A 13,746-nucleotide genomic window follows, 5' to 3' on the forward strand; every position below is an offset into this window, starting at 1 on the left:
GGATCGGGCTGAAACCGGCTCTCCGACATCCCCCGAGGGGTCCCGGAGCGCGAGAGGGCACTCTGCAAAGTTGCTGTCGCTTTGCAGCTCCCGCATGGAGCATCAGCCTCCTGGTGGTCGCTGTGCGTCATAGCTACCGGTCGGACGGTCAGAGGGTTGGACGGTCGCTTAGGCTTTTATATCTATAGATCCGTATCGCTTGAGGCGGAAATCAAATATGTAAATGGTCATGATTTATTTTACACAAATTAGCATCAATAAGTGCATTGTAAGATACATAGAAGCAATTTTCTCTTCTATACATACATACACATACATACATATATATATGTGTGTGTATGTGTATGTGTGTGTGTGTGTGTATATATATATATATATATATATATATATATATATATATATATATATATATATACTAGTGGCCGGAGGCACAAAATTCATGCAGGGGGGGTGTCCCTCAGCCTGGCATGCACCCTCTCCTATCTGGAATTGGGGTGTCCGGCTGCCCGTTTAGTCCCGATTCCTGTGGGATCGGGCCTCAACCGGCAGTCAGACATCCCTCTAGCAATCGGAGACCGCTGGCTCCTAACCGCTCACCTGCCTGCCTGCCTGATTGCCCCCAACTGCCCCCTCCTGCCGGCCTGATCACCCCCAACTTCCCGCTCCTACGGGCCTGATCACCCCCAACTGCTCCCTCCTGCTGGCCTGCTCGCCCGCAACGGCCCTCCCCCTCTGGCCTGATCGCCCCTAACCGCCTCTGCCTCGGCCCCGCCACCATGGCTTTGTCCAGGAGGACGTCCGGAAGGTCTCCCGGATGGTCTCCTGGTCTAATTAGCATATTACCCTTTTATTAGTGTAGATATTTTTTTACTGATTTCAGAGAGAGGGAGGGAGAGGGAGAGAGAGGAACATCCTTGATGAGAGAGAATCATGGATCGCCTGCCTCCTGCACGCCCCCTACTGGGGATCGAGCCCGCAACCCGGGCATGTGCCCTGACTGGGAATTGAACCCTGACCTCCTGGTTCATGGGTCAACGCTCAACCACTGAGCCACACCAGCTGGACTACACATTTGATTGAAATACGCACATTTGAGCATTTTTCTAAAAGGCCACCTACTTTTGCCCTAACTGGTGTGGCTCAGCGGATAGAGCGTCGGCCTGCGGACTGAAGGGTCCCGGGTTCAATTCCGGTCAAGGGCATGTACCTTGGTTGCGGGCACATCCCCAGTGGGAGGTGTGCAGGAGGCGGCGGATCGATGTTTCTCTCTCAGCGATGTTTCTACCTCTCTCTCCCTCTCCCTTCCTCTCTGTAAAAAAAATCAATAAAATATATTTAAAAAAAATAATAAAAAATAAAAATAAAAGGCCACCTACTTTTAGTGAAGGGATAACCATGGAGCTATGAGCGATGGTTAAACCCTGAACCCAGAGATGGAGTTTTCATATCATTTCTTCAAGCGTCACACCAGCTATGGTAGACACGTTGAAGTTGGACAAAAGTTCTTGGTTGGAAATATCGTTCATCAGAAATATATATATTTGTCCATACTCTTCACGTGTGGCCTTTAAACATAAATAAATTTCCCGTTTCTCTGTTTCCGAGTAATAATGCAAATCAATGACCCAATGGCTGACTGTTTAGAAGGGCTTTCTGAATGGCTCACCCCAAGACCGACAGCTTAGATATCACCTCTTTGGGGGGCGGGGGGGAAGCGTTTCAAAAAGAAACATTGCTGTGCGTGTCAATGAATCCTGTGCAGAAGAATGAAGAGGTTTGAGTCAGCCGCATCAGCGGACAGCACACGGTACGCATTCAGAACCCAGAGTTTGGAGCAAGTGTCTCTAGAAATAAATAAACGGCGGCTGTTCCCTGCGAATGAATTTCCCGGCAACATACGTCGAGCTGTAATGCGACTGCCCTTTGGGAATGCAAATGCAGGCAACCCCATTTTGTGAGTAAATGAAGATTAACTTTAGGGATTATTATAATAAAAAGAGAGAGAGGAGAGAGAGAGAGAGAGAGAGAGAGAGAGAGAGAGATAACAAACACACATCCCAAAGAATTAAAACCCATAGAACAAATATCTAAGCAGTATTGTCCAGGGAAATCATGTAAAATGAAGCCAAGCCATGCATTTTTATTTTTTTTTAAATTTTTTTTTAAATAAATTTTATTGATATTTTACAGAGAGGAAGGGAGAGGGACAGAGAGCCAGAAACATCGATGAGAGAGAAGCATCCATCAGCTGCCTCCTGCACACCCCCTACTGGGGATGTGCCCGCAACCAAGGTACATGCCCTTGACCGGAATCGAACCCGGGACCCTTCAGTCCGCAGGCCGACGCTCTATCCACTGAGCCAAACCGGTCTCGGCCAAGCCATGCATTTTTAAGGCTCAAAGTCATGTCAGCTAATCCTATATAAGAAAAGGCTAATATGCAAATTGTCCCTACGACTGGGAGTCCGACCAGGAGTTCGACCCGGGGGTGGGGCCAGCAGGCCAACATCCTGCAGCAACTTCCTCTCCCCGCCCTCGATCGCCCCCCCCCCTGCCCGCAACTCCGATCAGGGGTGGGTCCCAGCCTGCCAATCACCCATGGCCCCTCCCCCTGGCTGGTCCCTCCCCCGATTGTCCACCCCTAATCGTGGGCGGGGCCAGCTGGTCAACCTCTCCCATCCCCCTACCCCCAGCCAGCCCAGCCCGGTAGGCCGCAATCGGGACAGGCCGGCCCGACCCCACCGTGAATGAATCCGTGCACCGGGCCTCTAGTCTAGAATAATAAAAGCGTAATATGCTAATTAGACCGGACGTCCTTCCGGACATCCTTCTGGATGACCCTCTGGACGAAGCTGGGGCTGTGTGAGAAGCCCAGGTCTCGGGTGCCAGAGGGGAGCCGGTGCCGGCAGCCGGGGGAGGGAAGGCCACCTCTTTCATGAATTTCATGCATCGGGCCTCTGGTATATTCATAAAACCAAGACATCCTTAGCTTTTCTTATTTTATTTATTTATTTATTTATTTTTTAAAATCATTACAATTTTTTCACATTTTATTGCTTTTTTTACAGAGAGGAAGGGAGAGGGATAGAGAGTTAGAAACATCGATGATGAGAGAGAAACATCCATCCGCTGCCTCCTGCACACCTCCCACCTGGGGATGTGCCCGCCACCAAGGCACATGCCCTTGACCGGAATCGAACCCGGGACCCTTGAGTCCGCAGGCCGGCGCTCTATCCACTGAGCCACACCGGTTAGGGCACATTCATTTTTAAATTAACATTTGAACACTTTTAAAAAAAAATTATTTATTTTTATTTTTATCTTTTTTAAGATCAAAAGATGTAAGACCGTTGCTCGAACATCAATCCCCGGGAAGAAGAGGGAGAGAGTTAGAAAAATGACTTGGGAGCATTTGGGGAGAACGTCGCTGTGAGCGGTGACGGCGAGGAGGCGTGATTTGAGATGATGTCGTGCTGTTTTCTCTGTTTTTACCAAAGGGCGGAGCATAGCTTTCATGCGGACACCACGCTGGCTCGGGTCCAGCGGTGGCGGTAGATATTGACAAACACATTAAAAAAAACACACCAATGTGCCCTGGCCGGTGTGGCTCAGTGGATAGAGCGTCGGCCTGCGGACGGAAGGGTCCCGGGTTCGATTCCGGTCAAGGGCATGGACCTTGGTGGCGGGCACACGCCCAGGTGGGTGGGATGCAGGAGGCAGCGGATGGATGTTTCTCTCTCATTGATGTTTCTGACTCTCTATCCCTCTCCCTTCCTCTCTGTAAAAAATCAATAAAAACAAACAAAACAAAAAAAAACACACAAACAGTTGGAATGTATGCCGACACCATCGATCGGAACGCCTTCTGGGACCATTCCTTGGAATGCCCTGTTCATCCTACCAGCGGCCTATAGCTTTCCGAGACAGTGATGTTACATTTGAGGAAGATTCAGGTCTTCCCTTCTTCCCATGTTGGCCCCTGAAACATTGAGGTCAAAACATCACTCTGGCCCGGCCGACGGGGCTCAGTGGTTGAGCCTCAGCCTATGAACCAGGAGGTCACGGGTTCGATTCCCGGTCCAGGCTTGTACCCTCGATCCCCGGTAGGGGGGCGTGCAGGAGGCAGCCGATCATGGATGTTTCTCTCTCTCTCTCTCTCCCTTCCTCTCTGAAATCAATATATATATATATATATATATATATATATATATATATATATATATATATTTAAATCTATTTTATTGATTTTTTACAGAGAGGAAGGGAGAGGGATACAGAGTTAGAAACATCGATGAGAGAGAAACATCCATCAGCTGCCTCCTGCACACCTCCCACTGGGGATGCGCCAGCAACCAAGTTACGTGCCCTTGACCGGAATCGAACCCGGGACCCTTCAGTCCGCAGGCTGATGCTCTATCCACTGAGCCAAACCGGTTTCGGCAATATATATATATTTTTAAAAGAAATGGCAGGGGGCCAAAACCGGTTTGGCTCAGTGGATAGAGCGTCGGCCTGCGGACTGAAAGGTCCCAGGTTCGATTCCGGTCAAGGGCACGTAACTTGGTTGCGGGCACATCACCAGTAGGAGGTGTGCAAGAGGCAGCTGATCGATGTTTCTCTCTCATCGATATTTCTGACTATCTATCCCTCTTCCTTCCTCTCTGTAAAAAATCAATAAAATATATTAAAAAAAATAATAATAAAAAAATAAAAAATAATTCTTTAAAAAAAAAAAAAAAGAAATGGCAGGGGGTCACATATTGTCTCATTGTCTCCAACGGCTCTCTTTATTATATGATTTAGTAGGAATGTTCCCTTCTAAACAGAATGTTTAAAACCGTGACATTTAAGGAGATTCTCGCTAATTGTCCGTGACCCACGGGGCACCATGTTCCAATTTATCACGTGGGATCATAGCGGGGAACAGTGAGCTATTGGTGTGGCCATCATTGATGTGACATTTTCATTAATTAAACGAGCCAATAACGACCCTCACAAAATGTAGGAGAAGAATGGACATTAATGATGGAACAACCATTTTGGACTTGAATTGTCTTCTTACTAGAGGCCCGGTGCACGAAATGCGTGCTGGGGGAGGGTCCCCAGGCCTGGCCAGCGATCAGGGCCGAGTGGGGCGATAGGCGGGGTGATCGGGGCGGAAGGGGGAGCCCGCGAAGGCACCCGCCTAGGCCGGCCTGGGGCCTGCGGGCTGGGGGCAGCTCCTGCATGGAGCGTCTGCCCCCTGGTGGTCAGTGCGTGTCATAGCAACTGGTCGTTCTGCCTGTCATTGCGCCATTCGGTGGATTTGCATGTTAGACTTTTATTATATAGGATTGGGGTGTCTGGTTATATTCGGACAACAGACAGACTTCCCTGGAAAGGCTACAGTCCAGGGGTCCTCACACTTTTTAAACAGGGGGCCAGCTCCCTGTCCCTCAGACCGTGGGAGGGCCGGACTATCGTTTAAAAAAAAAAACAACAATGAACAAATTCCTATGAGCACTGCGGGCCCGGGACGCGTCGGCTGCTAAGCAGGACAGGCAGCGGCCCCCGGCGGGCCGGATCCATGTCCTCGGCGGGCCGCCTGTGGCCCGCGGGCCGTCGTTTGAGGACGCCTGGGTTACACGGAGAAGAATCCACAACCATTCGGGAGTAAACCATAGGCTGGTATCAGGTCTCAAATCCTCGGAACAGCCGGTACGTATTTTTCGACCTTTGTTCCTGGGTTCATTCCCTTCCATGCCTTTGGCCACCGTGAAAAAGGGGGAGGCCTGGTTTTTATTGGCGTTATTCACAGCACATTTCCGAAGGTGTTAAATACTTGGAAACCTGTGCTCCCTGAATGGTTTTGTTTCAGCAAATGCATCATTTGAGGTCACCCCTGGACTTTGAGTCCATTATAATTACACTAGAGGCCCGGTGCATGAATTTGTGCACTGGTGGGGTCCCTCGGCCTGGCCTGTGGGGATCGGGCTGAAACTGGCTCTCCAACATCCCCTGAGGGGTCCTGGATTGTGAGAGGGTGCAGGCCAGGCCGAGGGACCCCACTGGTGCACGATCGGGGCCACAAGGTGTGCAGGAGGCTGGCCAGCTGGGGGTGGACTGTGGGAGGGCTCCAGGGCATGTCCGGCCCGTCCCGCTCAGTCCTGATCAGCTGGACCCCAGCAGCAAGCTAACCTACCAGTCGGAGCGTCTGCCCCCTGGTGGTCAGTGCACGTCATAGCAAGTGGTTGAGAGGCCTTAGCATATCATTAGCATATTACACTTGGATTGGTTGAACGGACGACCGGATGACTGAACACTTAGCATATTAGGCTTTTATTATATAGGATATATACATAATTTTTATTGATTTCAGAGAAGAAGGGAGAGGGAGAGAGAGAGAGAGAGAGAGAAACATCCATGATGAGAGAGAATCATGGATCGGCTGCCTCCTGCACGCCCCCTACTGGGGATCGAGCCCGCAACCCGGGCATGTGCCCTTGACCGGGAATCGAACCCTGACCTCCTGGTTCATAGGTCGATGCTCGACCACTGAGCCACACTGGCCGGGCCATCATGATGACCTTTGACAGCTGTTATGGATTTGGAAATGTGCTGAAATGACCCCATTCAATGTCCATTTTATAAAATATTCATTCAGCCCTGACCGGTGTGGCTCAGTGGATAGAGCGTCGGCCTGCGGACGGAAGGGTCCCGGGTTCGATTCCGGTCAAGGGCATGGACCTTGGTGGCGGGCACATCCCCAGTAGGGGGCGTGCAGGAGGCAGCTGATGGATGTTTCTCTCTCATCGATGTTTCTAACGCTCTCTCCCCCGCCCTTCCTCTCTGTAAAAAAATCAATAGAATATATTTTAAAAACATATATAGTTCTTCCGATGGTCCGTTTCACAGCCAATAAAAACAGTGGAAAGATTTCTGGATGGTCGACAAACTGCAGATTCTCGTCGTGGCTCCAAACACATTGTATTGGATTCCTTAGAACCATCTAAACAGAGTGACATACAAGCAACAAGAACAATCTGCAAAATTATTTCTAAAGCCGGGTGATCATATATTTGTAAAATGGTAACCTTAGCCCGGCCGGCGTGGCTCCGTGGTTGAGCGTTGACCTAGGAACCAGGAGGTCAGGGTTCGATTCCTGGTCAAGGGCACCTGCCCGGGTTGCGGGCTCCATCCCCAGCAGGGGGAGTGCAGGAGGCAGCCGATCCATGATTCTCTCTCATCGTGGATGTTTCTCTCTCTCCCTTCCTCCCCCTTCCTCTCCGAAATCAATAAAAATATACCTTTTAAAAGAAATCCGAGTCCCTCCGATTCACTATTTCATTTCTGTTTGGTTTGGCTTAAATTCCACAGTCATGTCAGGAGCCAGATTACTAACTTCAAGTACTTTTGTTTGCAAATGAACCCCATTTACTTCTTCTTTTTTTAAAAAAATATATTTGTATTGATTTTTTTTTTTTTTTTACAGAGAGGAAGGGAGAGGGAGAGAGCGTTAGAAACATCGATGAGAGAGAAACATCGATCAGCTGCCTCCTGCACACCTCCCAGTGGGGATGTGCCCATAACCAAGGTACATGCCCTTGACCAGGAATCGAACCCGGGACCCTTCCGTCCGCAGGCTGACGCCCTATCCACTGAGCCACACCGGCCAGGGCCCCCATTAACTTCTGTTGCTCCCCGGAGTCTTTTTGAAATCCCCTTGCATCTTTGGTTCCAAAAAGTTAGGAGATACCGAAGGATGGTCTGGGACTCAGGGGTCCTCAATCTTTTTATTTTTATTTTTTATTTATTTTTTTAAATATGTTTTATTGATTTTTTACAGAGAGGAAGGGAGAGGGATGGAGAGTCAGAAACATCGATGAGAGAGAAGCATCGATCAGCTGCCTCCTGCACACCTCCACCTGGGGATGTGCCCGCCACCAAGGTACATGCCCTTGACCGGAATCGAACCCGGGACCCTGCAGTCCGCAGGCCGACGCTCTATCCACTGAGCCAAACCGGTTAGGGCCCTCAATCTTTTTAAACAGGGGGCCAGTTCCCTGTCCCTCAGACCGTGGGAGGGCCGGACTATCATTTAAAAAAAAAAAAAAAACTATGAACAAATTCCTATGCGCCCTGCGGGCCCGGGACGCGTCGGCTGCTCAGCAGGACAGGCAGCGGCACCCGGCGGGCCGGATCCATGTCCTCGGCGGGCCGCACGTGGCCCAACGGGCCGTCGTTTGAGGGCCCCTGGGTCACTTTGGGTGATGGGGTTCCTACCCCCCAACATAATGGGGTTGCCTACCAGCTGGTGTGGGAGGTGGGCCCCCCATTGGAAAGGAGGAGAGAGAGAGAGAGAGAGAGAGAGAGAGAGAGAGAGAGAGAGAGAGAGAGAGAGAGGTGGCGTACGAATCCATAATTCACCGTCTCTGTCGGAAGGGATGATGCTGATGTGGGTCTTTTCCAATTAAAAGAGAGAGAGTGGGGCCCACTTAGGCAAACAGGGATCCCTCTCCTTTCATCAGAGGCGCCCCGGCTCGGCTGGTCGCCCTAAATAAAACATGAAGTCCTCTCCCTCGCCTCCTTTGAGGCCCGAGTCTTGTTCATTACGGCAGAAAATACAAGCTCGCAGCAAGTCAGCTACACGGAGAATCACATCCCCGGACGAGGAACGGCAGGCTCCGCGCCGTTCGGCCCATTAACTGGCAAAGGAGACGCTGTCCGCATGCATATTTCAGTGGGTCTGTGGGTGGGGACCGCCCACATCATCGCCGGCGTGGATCAGGAGGATAAGGAGAAATGCAAAGGGGGGGGTGGAGGCTGGAGGTGGGGGAGGGAAGGTGGCATTTTCCATTCAGCTCCTGCAACACGCAGACAGAGGCGATTGGGTCTGAAAACAATTCAGCACCCCTTCGTGAAGCTGGGTTTCGTTTTAAAACTAGAGGCCCGGTGCACGAAATTCGCGCCCTCGGGGAGGGGCTGGGGGTCCCCCGTCAGCCCGGATGGCGAGAGGGCGCAGGCCAGGCCTAGGGACCCCGTCAGGGCACGATCGGGACCGGGGAGGGACGCGGGAGGGCTTCAGGGCGTGAATTGCTTGCTGGTGGTCCCTGTGCGTCCTAGCTTAGCCGTGGGCAAACTACGGCCCGCCGGCCGGATCCGGCCCGTTCGGCTGTTCTATCCGGCCCGCGGAGCCGAAAGAGTGGAGGGTTCTCTTGCTCTCCCCTCCGCTCCTTCAGCAGCAGCGTTAACATGGCAACGTCGGGAAACACAGCCGCAGCTCCTTCTTCTGAGTGGGCGGATTTATATCCGGATTTATGTCCCCATTCAGTAGAAGGAACAACCTCTCCGTCTTCCAGAGGCTCCTTGGAATGCCCGCTCCTTGGAATTCCCCCGACATCACCCTGGGAATGCGGAGACACGTTATCGTGGTGATGGAGGGAGACACGCCCCTGGAGAGCACAGGATCAGAGCATTAGCTAAAAAGGAGACCAACAACACTGTTCCCACTGAAGCTGATGTTTTAAAGACCAAAAACCTTTCAACCCAGTCTACATGGCCATCTACATCTACGTCCCGGGCATCATTTGGAAGTTGCCCTAAAGAAAATGTTTAATTTACTGTTTACACATTTTGTTCTTTTCTATTTGTTTTAGTTTTAAATTATTTTATTATATTTAAGTTTAATTTGAAAGGCTTTTGTACCTTTCCTTTGTTAGGCAATTTTATTTTGCCTTTGCCATCTTCAGTAGAAGGTATGTTATTGTGCTATGATTCCTCCATTTTTTGAAGTTTCAAATGATAATAATTAGTGTTTACATTCTTCTTGTTAAAATGTTTGAAATGAATAAAACTATTGAAATAAATAAAAAAAAAAGACCGTACCCTTTTAGGTAATGATGTTTACTTTGAATTTATATTAGTTCACACAAACACTCCATCCATGCTTTTGTTCCGGCCCTCCGGTCCAGTTTAAGAACCCATCGTGGCCCTCGAGTCAAAAAGTTTGCCCACCCCTGTCCTAGCGAGCAGTGGAGGGGCCTTAGCATATCATTAGCATATGACGCTTTGATTGGTTGAACGGACGACCGGACGACCAGACACTGAGCATATTAGGCTTTTATTATAGAGGATTTGGTACCGGGGCCCCCTTGGCATGGCTGAGTGGTTGAGTGAGTGACCCATGAACCAGGAGGTCACTGGTTTGATTCCCGAGTTGTGGGCTCGACCCCCAGTAGGGGGAGTGCAGGAGGCAGCTCATCGATGATTCTCGTCACTGATGTTTCTATCTCTCTCTCTCTCCCTCTCCCTTCCGCTCTGAAATCAGTAAAAAAATATATTTGAAAAAAAATATTTAAATTTCAGCACAAATTCATCAAGCTAGATTTTATTTAAAATTTTGGTAAGCAGGCCCGACATGTGTGGCTCAGAGGTTGAGCATCAAGCTGTGAGCCAGGAGGTCAGGGTTCGATTCCAGTCAAGGGCACATGCTCTGGTTGTGGGCTCCATCCCCAGTAGGGGGCGTGCAGGAGGCAGCTGATCCATAATTCTCTCTCATTGTGGATGTCTCTCTCTCTCTCTCTCTCTCTCTCTCTCTCTCTCTCTCTCTCTCTCTTCTCAGCTGATCCATAATTCTCTCTCATTGTGGATGTCTCTCTCTCTCTCTTTCTCTCTCTCTTTTCCCCTCTGAAATCAATAAAAACATATTTTAAAAAATAGTTCTAAAGGAGTTACTAAGCGAAAAGGACTCAGCCCATGGCTGTTCGAATAGGATAAGAGCACGCAATGAGGCATTGTTTTCTTGCGAGGATGCGTCAGTCTACGGTAAAATGACAGATTACACCGCCGGGATCTTCCTAAGCTGACGCTGCGTGAAAAAATGACACATATTAATAACTCTGTTTTCTCAGCATACCCACCGTCTGAAAGTCATGCTCGTGTCTCTGAAAGAAAAACACTTTTGACTTAAGGATGAATATCATCGCCAGGATGAGGGAGGGATATGCAGCCCTATTTTAAGTATATTTTTATTTCTTTAATATATATAAAATAAATAATAGGAGATAGATAGATAGATAGATAGATAGATAGATAGATATAGATAGATGATAGATAGATAGATAGATAGATAGATAGATAGATAGATAGATAGATAGATAGATAAGACAGGTGGATGGATAAATAGATAGATGATAGGATGGATGGATAGATAGATAGATAGATAGATAGATAGATAGATAGATAGATATTGATAGATATGTACAGATGGGTGGATGGATGCATGGATGAATGGATGGATGGATAGATAGATAGATAGATAGATAGATAGATAGATAGACAGATAGATATTGATATTGATAGATAGATGGATACATATTGATAGATAGATATGAACAGATGGGTGGATGGATGCATGGATGAATGGACAGATAGTTGGAGAGATAGATATAGATATAGATAGATGATAGATGGATGAATGACTGGAAGGTTAGATAGATAGGTATGAACAAAGAAAGATAATAGATGATACATAGAGAAGTGACAGAGAGATAGATATAGATAGATAAATGATAGATGGATAGAAGGATGGATAGATAGAATAGATATGAACATAATGAGAGAATAAATAGGTGATAATTAGATAGATAGATGACAGATAGATGATGAATAGATGATGGATGAATAGGTACATAGATACATATGAACATTTTAATAGCCAATGTTTACTGACGTCACAGAGGAAGGGAGAAGGAAAGAGAGATAGAAACATCCATGATGAGAGAGAACCATGGATCGGCTGCCTCCTGCATGCCCCCGACTGGGGATCGAGGCCGCCACCCCGGGCATGTGCCCTTGACCGGGAATCGAACCCGGGACCCTTCAGTCCGCAGGCCGACGCTCTATCCACTGAGCCACACCGGCTAGGGCTGTAAGAAACGTTTTAATAAAAATTTCATAACTTATCCTGTTATAGGTAATCTATATAAAAGCCTAATATTTATATGAACTGGTCCCCTCTAGGGGGAGTTCAACCCACTGGGAGTTCGACCGCGTGCTATGACGTGCACTGACCATGAGGGGGTGGTGTGGAACGAAGGAAGGCCCCAGCTGGCAGCCAGGGAAGGGAGGCCCCGGCCAGCGACCAGCAGCCACTAGGAACTCTACCCGTGCACGAATTTCATGCACCGGGCCTCTAGCTATCCATAACGAGCTACAACGCTCGCTAATGACCGATGACTGTCACCATGTGGCATCCATTTCCATCACGCGCCTTACACGCAGGCACGCCATTTCTCCCCACGGATACCAGCAGCGAATATTCTAGCGGCCGATGGCCCCGTCCTTCGCCTTGGACCCACGTGTGTGGCGTGCGCAACGGGAAATATCTCGCTTTTGGAGAACGCGGAAAACAGGTTTATCTGCGTGACGCGCATGAACATGTGCCGTGGTGCGGTGGCTGGGACGTGAATGTTCAAGGGAAAAACATTCATTTTTATGAACACGTCCTGTGGTTGGATGTTCACGGCGACTCGTGTATCTCAGCCCTTTGCCTTCAGCGGGTCTCTGTGGCTATCAACCCACGTTATCTATGAAAATGGAAGCTTTTGCCGAAACCGGTTTGGCTCAGTGGATAGAGCGTCGGCCTGCGGACGGAAGGGTCCCGGGTTCGATTCCGGTCAAGGGCATGTACCTTGGTGGCGGGCACATCCCCAGTGGGAGGTGTGCAGGAGGCGGCTGATCGATGTTTCTCTCTCATCGATGTTTCTAACTCTCTATCCCTCTCCCTTCCTCTCTGTAAAAAATCAATAAAATATGTTAAAAAAAAACAACAACAACAACAACAAAAGAAAATGGAAGCTTTTGTTTATCTGGAGGTTTCCCCTCCGACGTCAGACCCATCGAATTCACCCCATCGTCGCCCACGTACAGTGGCCCGAAGGGGAAGAAGTTGGCCCATCACCAATTGCGTTTCCCTTTAGAGCAGGGGTCCTCACACTTTTTAAATGGGGGCCAGGTCACTGTCCCTCAGACCGTGGGAGGGCCGGACTATCGTTTAAAAAAACAAAAAAACTATGAACAAATTCCTATGCGCACTGCGGGCCCGGGACGCGTCGGCTGCTAAGCAGGACAGGCAGCGGCACCCGGCGGGCCGGATCCATGTCCTCGGCGGGCCGCCTGTGGCCCGCGGGCCGCAGTTTGAGGACGCCTGCTTTAGAGCTTACCAGAGCCCTAACCGGTTTGGCTCGGTGGATAGAGCATCGGCCTGCGGACTGAAGGGTCCCGGGTTCGATTCCGGTCAAGGGCATGTACCTTGGTTGCGGGCACATCCCCAGTCTGAGGTGTGCAGGAGGCAGCTGATGGATGTTTCTCTCTCATCGATGTTTCTGACTCTCTATCCCTCTCCCTTCCTCTCCGTAAAATATCAATAAGATATATATTTTTTTAAAAATAAAGATACAGAAACACAGACGCGTAATGATCGGCACCGAGCGTTAGAAAATACTGTGATATTTTATTATTAAAAATGGCGCTGAAAAGTTTATACATATGTGTCCAGCCATATATATCTTCTATCATTATTACTTAAGGCAGAAATCAAAGACGAAAAATTGCGGAAATCATAACCCAGGAAACCATTAAACCCTGCGTGCCTGTAGAAGTCGAGAATAAAAGCCTAAGAAAGTAGTGTGTGTGTGTGTGTGTGTGTGTGTGTGTGTGTGTGTGTTGGGTTTGTTTTTTTTTAACGTATTTTTTCCCCTCATTTCT

General features: G+C 49.0%; 1 long non-coding RNA gene across 1 annotated transcript in view; it reads left to right on the plus strand.

Moving 5' to 3' along the window:
* The first annotated feature begins 13,478 nt into the window (after positions 1 to 13,478).
* Positions 13,479 to 13,746, plus strand: part of LOC308239368 — a 4,042-nt gene continuing 3,774 nt past the window's right edge. The window contains exon 1 of the long non-coding RNA XR_013959744.1: positions 13,479 to 13,746. This exon is cut by the window's right edge and continues 1,171 nt beyond it. This is a non-coding gene — a long non-coding RNA (uncharacterized lncRNA).

The sequence above is a fragment of the Plecotus auritus genome, assembly GCF_963455305.1.
Source record: "Plecotus auritus genome assembly, chromosome: X".
NCBI classification, from domain to species: Eukaryota; Metazoa; Chordata; class Mammalia; order Chiroptera; family Vespertilionidae; genus Plecotus; species Plecotus auritus.